Raw genomic sequence first — 7,746 nt, forward strand, 5'->3', positions numbered from 1 at the left:
TGTGTGTGTGTGTGTGTGATATCTGATATCTTTCTCCGTTGCTTTGGATTTTACTGTTGGCATTTGATTGATTCATTAATTAAGCGGGTGTCTTTGGAGAAGTGACGGTTTTAATAATTGTCTCTAGATTCTATTGCTCCCCTTCCCCCTCTGTGCCCACTTTCTTTCTGTATCTATATGTGGTTAAATACATGTGCACAAACACATGTGCACATGGGGGAATCTGCGCCTTCCTTGTTCCTTGTGCACTTCCCTCTCTCTTCACAGGAGAGTGACACGCAGCAGTCAGACAAAGATGGACCGATCAATACACGTCTGAGAGCTAAAGAAGGAAATCCATACAAGTGAACTGAGCTCTCGCATTTAACTCCCACTGTGTCCTTCCCAGCAAACACGACTACTGAGCAACAACATCACCAAACCACAAAAGATCCCCTGATTCCTACTTCTAACAAACGGGATGCTTTTGTAGATACTAATACAGAAATTCAGCTGAAAACAAAAAGCTCTTCACGGTTATGTTTGAATGTGTGTGAGTGTGTGCGTCTGCTGAAGCACTGGGGTTTGCACCTTGTATAATAAGCTGTTGCCCAAGGATATGATTATGTGGCGTTGCTTTGATAAGAAAAAAAAACCCACAAGAGCCCTCCCTCGCTTCCTATCACATTGACTTTGTGGTTACCCATTTTCCCTTTTGGAGACTTCAACTCGCTGCAGCCCAACAGCTCATTATCAGTTGGATAACATTCATCTCAGTGGCAAATACTATACTTGGATTGCAGCTTTTTGTGTGCATGTGAATTCATTTGCGCCATCTGAAGCCTTTCGAACCTGCGATTAGGCCTTTATTCTTAACGGTTTTTGTGAGAGAGAAAAAAGATAATCCTTTATGCTGAAATATTCACTTTGGCTTTTTATCTGGTGCTTTCAGCGCCTCTAGTTTAAAAACGTGCTTTACATTCTCAACTTGTGCTGCTGGAAAGACATTTTTATTGCTGCTCTCTTCAAACACTCGCCGCGCTGCACGCCAGTCGATGAGTAGTGGGGGTGTTAGATCACATGCTCCCTGCCATGTAGGACAACACAGATATTGCTTACTTTGTCACTCACGCACGCACACACGGAAAATTCTAAAAAGGGGAAATGACTCTGATATATTTGTAGTTCGCATCCAGGTGCTTCTGCTATCTTGTCATGCTCGCCAGAAAGCAGGTGCCACCTGTGTGGAAATGAAACTGTCAGAAAATAGATATCGGCCAGCTAGATGTTAATACAAGGTGTCCTGTTTACCTGCAACACGCTGTATGTGACGCTAATCAAGAATTAACTTGTCTGCCTTCGACACAGAGGCACCTCCTATCTTGCCAAATTACATCAGCTTGCTGCTCATAATAGAAATAAAGTCTGATGCATACTTTCTTTTCTTTATTATTTTTCGCCTGATGAAAAGATGATCATTAGCAGCAGTTTCAGGAAATTAGATGTATTTTTCCATCACAGCTTGCTATGAAAGGAAAGTGGAAACCATGTTATTAACATGAACGCAAAGTATTGCTTGCAATATTTTCTGTTTCTAGCTCCCACATTTACTTAAACATCACTGAAATCATCACTGAGGCAAGATGCTAAAGGCCAAAGCCTTTCAAGACAAATGCTGATGTTGACACAGAAATATCCCTGTCTGTGTTTTTCTCCACAAAGCTTATTGTTCTTTTATGTTCTTGAAATCAAATGCAGTCCTGTAGGTCCTGTGGGGCTCCCTGCACACATCATCTCACATTAATTTTTCTTGTGTAACTGAATGCCAGATGGTATATTGCAGAGAGTCTGTTGACTTCTACAGTAAAAATGATAAATCAAAAAATAAATCTGCTGCTAAACCTTCGTAAATAATTCAGCTTTTCACCCATTTAGTCCTGTGGGCATGTTTGGTGTAAAATATTGTGCATATATGAGGCTCTGCTTTGGCAGCGAAACTGTTAAAAAAACAAAACAAACAATGATTCTGAATTTGGCAAGAAATCTGAACTCTTGCTTAAAAAAGTGATGCTGAAGTTTTACAACATGTTCTTTCTCCCTCGTTTTAAGTTATGTAACAGTGAACAGAGAACATGCTTGACTTCTAGTATATGATTCCCTCATATGCGTTCCTAATTGATGCGCAATTTAGAGGAGACGGGAAGGGGACCTTGACTCACTGACCTGTATTTGCATCTTCAGTGCCTGTGTGCCAGCATCACGTTAAAAGGATCACAATAACTGCAGCTTGTGTTGCTGGGCAACTAACCATCGTCCAAATTGCAGACATACATACCAGGAATAGCAAATTGTGGTGGAAGAACTCTCCACAAAGCATCTGTTGTACGCTTTTCAGAAGGTATTTCCTCACTTTAGCACATGGAAGTCGAAGAAGAATGGCATGGCGCTGACGTTTTTTTTAAAAAAAAATCAAGCTTTCAGTTGAACTGCCGTAACACGAAAGGTTTCATATTGAAAAGGGTGCTTAGGAAGGGCAACATTTTTATTCATTAAATGGAAATTAACTTGTTAGTAATGACCATCTGTTCAGAGTATCAACGTGCTCCAGAAATAATATGTCTTTCATGTTTGTACTAAAGTATCTTCCTATTCCAGCAACTTTCTCTAACTTCTGCAGTTCAGAGAACGATATAAAAATAACTGCACAAGCACCGTTTGCCACAGTAGACAGCTTGCTTACACAATCCCTTCACGCTACTGAGGGTTATTCATTCTTTTCAAGTGTGCATAGAGCTGTCAAGGAGCCGCTAACCAGATCCAGCAGCAGGTTTTTCACAGCCAGATGAACCTGGTACCTCAAATGCCGTTTGCTGAGGTGCTGGAGAAGAACTTTTCCACCCGTGAGACCCGAATGCTGGAACTAATGACGCCGGCTCTCCAGTTGCCAAGAAGATATTTTCCAGTGAAGAGTTTTGAACTATAATTTCAAGCACTTCTTTTCAGAGACACTGATAGCTTCACAAGTTGCATTAGCTGAACCAGGGCACAATGTTGAGACTGAACAACAATGAAGTGCAATACTGCAAAGGAGCAACAAGGCTCCTGGCTCTCTGGATTATTAGGTTATTATTTTAATTTTCATTAACTTGCTGTCGGCTATCCAGAGTCCACAATAGGCGACAGCAAAATTGATCATAAAAGCCACTTAAATGGCAATCGTTTGCAATATTTTTGTGCATAATATCCCATTAATGCTGTATTGGATATGCAATAAGATTGGATATTATGCTGTTAAAATTAGGTAGGTTTTTAAATTACATTCAAGATTTGCCTCAACTCCACACAACTCATCTCATGTAGAGTTCAGACTCCATTCCAATATTACATGTGATTTCATAGTCTAGGTGCTGGACATCATATATTCTCCTATGATGGACATGCATTTTGAATTTTTTGACCTGGAATACTCTGAACTTTCCACTGTAAAATTCATCAAATTTATCAATAATTCAGCCATGTATTGAACATACGCCTCACAAATATCTGTGCGCCACAAAAATACCCCAAATTAAGGCAGAGGAAGGAAAATGAGAACCTCCTACCTTTCTCAATGCTGCAATTTGTCAGGCGCTAAGAAAAGAAGTGATTTGGGTAATTTGGTGGCATGCAGCAGCCTGTAATTACCTAAACTGTGTGAAACAGATGAGATAAGAAACAGTTTTCCAGAACCCTAATGGAAAAAGTGGATTTTTAAGAGAAAATTAAATGTTTATATTTTGGATTATATCACTCAGGGCTGTCACTGTCTGGGACTGCAACACATACTGGGCAAAAACATCTTAAAAACAAAATGCTGAGGCAGCACTAAAACATGCAGCACTTTGCTTTCTTTGTTACATAACCTCTCCCCATGCATGCCCTGTTCTCACAACCGCCTCTGCAGTGTGAAAGAAACCCTTTGGCACTAGCAGAAAATTTAAAAAAAAAAGAACAAAACTGTGATATTAAGAAATGTCTGTAAACACACATCAATATTTTATTTGGATCTATCAAAACCAAAACACATAAAATGCATGGGAACGGCGACTCAACCTGAGAAGATTTTTTTCTTTGTTACCACGAATGACCCTTGAATTTGGAGAGATTTAATTATCCGTCTTGTCTGGATGGAATATAATCCTTGATTTAATTCAAGAATACAATTTTCTTTATCACTGTCTCAAGCCTGTAAGCAGTTGTGCAGGTTTGAGGCTTTCAGAAAACGACATCTCATAAAATTCTGAAAATGGAAAATGAGCATGAACTTAACTCACTAAAAGCAAGAATTATGTGAATCCCTGCTGTCCTCTTTGTGACCTTTGATCTGCTGTACTTACAAATAAGAAGAATGCAGAATAAGTGGAGAAACACAGTGAATGCAGATGCTTCCACACAGGGCAAGGAGTTTGCATGTTCCTGTGGAGGTTTTCTCCAGGTACTCTGGCTTCCTCTCACAGTTAGGTCAGTTTTGTGAAACTATATTTTGCATGTGTGTGAATGTGAGCGTGATTGGTTGTTTAGCTCTCCGTGTTTGCTTTGTGATAGACTAGCAATTTGTCCACAGCTCTGATAGGCTCCAGATATCCTGAATTGGACAAGTGACATTGTTGGATGAATGAATGAAGCCTGCTTTACAAATATCTCACCAGGCTCTTGAGTCAGCTAATTCTTCAGGACACTTAGCCCTGATGTCTTTGTAATAACAATGAGGTGTATCTGTCCGTGTCCATGTTTTTGGAAAGACGGGAATGCACTGCTTCTGTCGTGGTTTTAGATGAGGGTTTTGAATTCCTGGGAAATTTGGGTTTTTCTGGTTTTGTATTTTTTGGATCCTATATTCTGTATTATTTAGTCATCTGGTCATAATGTTATATTTACATTCCTGGGCTTATGATGATTCTGTTTTCTGTGCTGTTTGTTACTTGATAGGTGATGATTATTCCCCTTTTGGTCTTCCTAGTCTGTCTTTCCACTCTTTTCTCTTTGTTTCTTATCTTCTGTGTTTGTCTCAAGTTTGTATATTTTAGTCCTGGTTTCACTGTTAGTGATTTCCTCATTATTATGATAGCCTCTTGTCCTTTGTTTTGGTTTCCCCTGTTAGATTCTGTTCAGCTGTGTTCACCAGATGTCTCCAATCTCCTCATCTCCTAGTTCCTCCTAGTTTCTTCCTAGTTATTTGTTCCTTTGTTCTTTGCACCTAGTTTCATTCTTTGTCTGAATTTGTGTAAAATTGAGTAGTAACAACAATAAAACTGCCTCTTTTAGGTAATCCCTTGTCTCTAAGTCCTGTAATTTGGCCCTACTCTGCCTCCCACACAGTTAAACTTTGACAGCTTCCTCGTGTTTGATGCTTAATGCACATGCCACTATATATGGTGTCATGATCAGTGATCGACAGTTTCCATCTTTGAAGACAAGAGCCAATACACTTTTTATTCTATATTGTGCACTTCCCTGCTGAAATGCCCAAGCTGGCAGCATTGTGTGTGTTTGCCCATGTGTGAAAGAGTAAACTACAAGACACCTTAGTTTCATCAGAAACTTTTAAAACACAAAGTGGTGCTACTAGTATTTTTTGAAGGGCTGCTTTTAAATGGGGAAAATGTGGAAATAACAAATCATGTCCATTTTGAAAACAACTATACTAATAACTTTGTACTGACTTTATCTAATGACTTTATGAAAGTGGATCTGAATCAAACTGCATACATTTTTAATAAGCCCTTTTTACATTGCTTTAACCAATGCTTTTTTTCTGTATTTCTAATAGCTTCTTCAAGTATTTCAGTAAAGCAAGTCATTGTTTTCATTAAAGTACTAGCAGTCAGCAGATTGTGTGAGATCAGGTAAAGTCTATAGCTATAAAAAAATAGAGGGTTTAAAAGAAGACACTGAACAGGTGGAAACGTCTTTCTTTTTACCCGTTTGTCTAATATCAAAACAGAAGGACTCTAAAGCACGACCCAAGAGACCAGTGACTAGTTTAAAAAGACTTCATTTGAAAGGACCTCAGGAATCTGGACTCAGAGGCTGACAGATTGAAGTCAGGCAAGGCTTTTTCTGGGACTGGGCAGCTATTCTCCAGGGAGGCCGCTTAAATCTTTTCCTTAGGCTGAAGGTGGAGGAGAACTGCCAGGATAAATTCAGAGGACGAAAAGGTGGGAAGTGGGTAGGCAGGTAACTACAGGTAAAAATGATGAATGGCTTACTGAGACCAGCTTGAGAAGATCACAGGCGATTTAGCTGAAAGTAAATCGATTCCTCTGAGGGATCCATCTAAGCACAAGCAGGGACATAAACTAGGAGAGGCCCAAGAGAGTTTTGTCAGGAACAGGTAAGATTTCAGAAACAGGCATACACCTTGTGAGGCCAATTTACCACCATAGAGGCAACAATAATCTGGCAAAAGATGATAAATTAGCATGGCCTTAAATCCATTGAACTAAGGAGTAATGAGAAGAGTAAGGATTTGTGTGCCAGCTGGGTCAGAGGGGCCGGCACCGCCCTGCCCAGAGATGGAGCTAGGAACCAGAAAACCTGCTCTGAACACTAAATGAGAGAAAAGGGGAATCTAGAGGAAGAGTGAAAGAGAAAGAAGAGTGGGGCTTGCCAGGACCATGACACCTTTTTGGTTATTTAATTTAAATCTTGTTCTGATATATTGTCTGGCAGATGGATCTTATCACTTTAATGTGAGCACAGGGCTCCTGTAGTTGAGTGCCTGGATGATCTCATTGTTTTTGATGTATGACTATTAAATATTGCCTTTTAAATTAGTAGATGATGCGGTAATGAATAGCGAGTCATTTGTAGGATCTCCAGCTTAATGGCAGAATTAGTCTCATGACGCTGAATGAGAATACCCAAGAAAAACTGTATAACAGTCCTAACAGATGCAGCAGAGGGACACTTTAGATTCCCCAAACACATTCGCACACACAAGCACACATTCCTCCTGTCATTGTCATTATGCAAATGAAAATGTGAAAGAAAGCATGGCAGTGCGATTAGCACACAAAGTAGGCTGAGTGAGCTATAAGTTAAAAACCCAGAGTGGGAGGATAGAGTTATGTAGTGACATGCAGTCTGAGGGATTATGGCAATTCATTACACACTGTCAGTCACAAGAGCAGAGCACAGCAGCAGCAGAACCTTGTTTTTATGCACCTGTAGTTTGTTGCACGCATCCATTATTGGCCCCTCACTGTATTTCATCCATCTACTTTTCTTGTTCCCTTCATCTGAGCAGGAGGGTGACTTTTACTCTGCTACGATGACCATGCATGTGTTGTTGCCATGGTTACCAGGTCGCAGAGGGCAAAATGTAATCTGTGGCTGCATGCTGCATTCATGAACACATGGCACATGTTCTTCGGTGTAATGTTTGGCAGCCTCTGACTTGATCAGGTTTTCCTGGCGTGTATTTACTTAGCTGTTTGCCGTTGTTGGCTCCTTATTCATAGCAAATCAATTTCCTCATGTTAGATTAAAAATTCGAAAGACCGAACAGAACCAGTGTGAATGAGTGGCCTGTCATGTTGCCTTTGGAGACTTTGAAATTACAGGGTGCAAGAAAGAAAAAGTATGTGCAGCTCTTTAAGTTCAGGATTTCTCGTTTGAGTGGCAGACTTCTCAAAATGGTGCATTGAATACAAGGTAGTTGAGCAATATTGCTTATGTTTGTGTCCCACTATGCCTTTCACATATTTTCTACTTAGCTGTGGAGCT

Source organism: Pundamilia nyererei, unplaced genomic scaffold (assembly GCF_000239375.1).
Source record: "Pundamilia nyererei isolate P.nyererei 1_Seehausen unplaced genomic scaffold, PunNye1.0 scaffold00058, whole genome shotgun sequence".
Taxonomy (NCBI): domain Eukaryota; kingdom Metazoa; phylum Chordata; class Actinopteri; order Cichliformes; family Cichlidae; genus Pundamilia; species Pundamilia nyererei.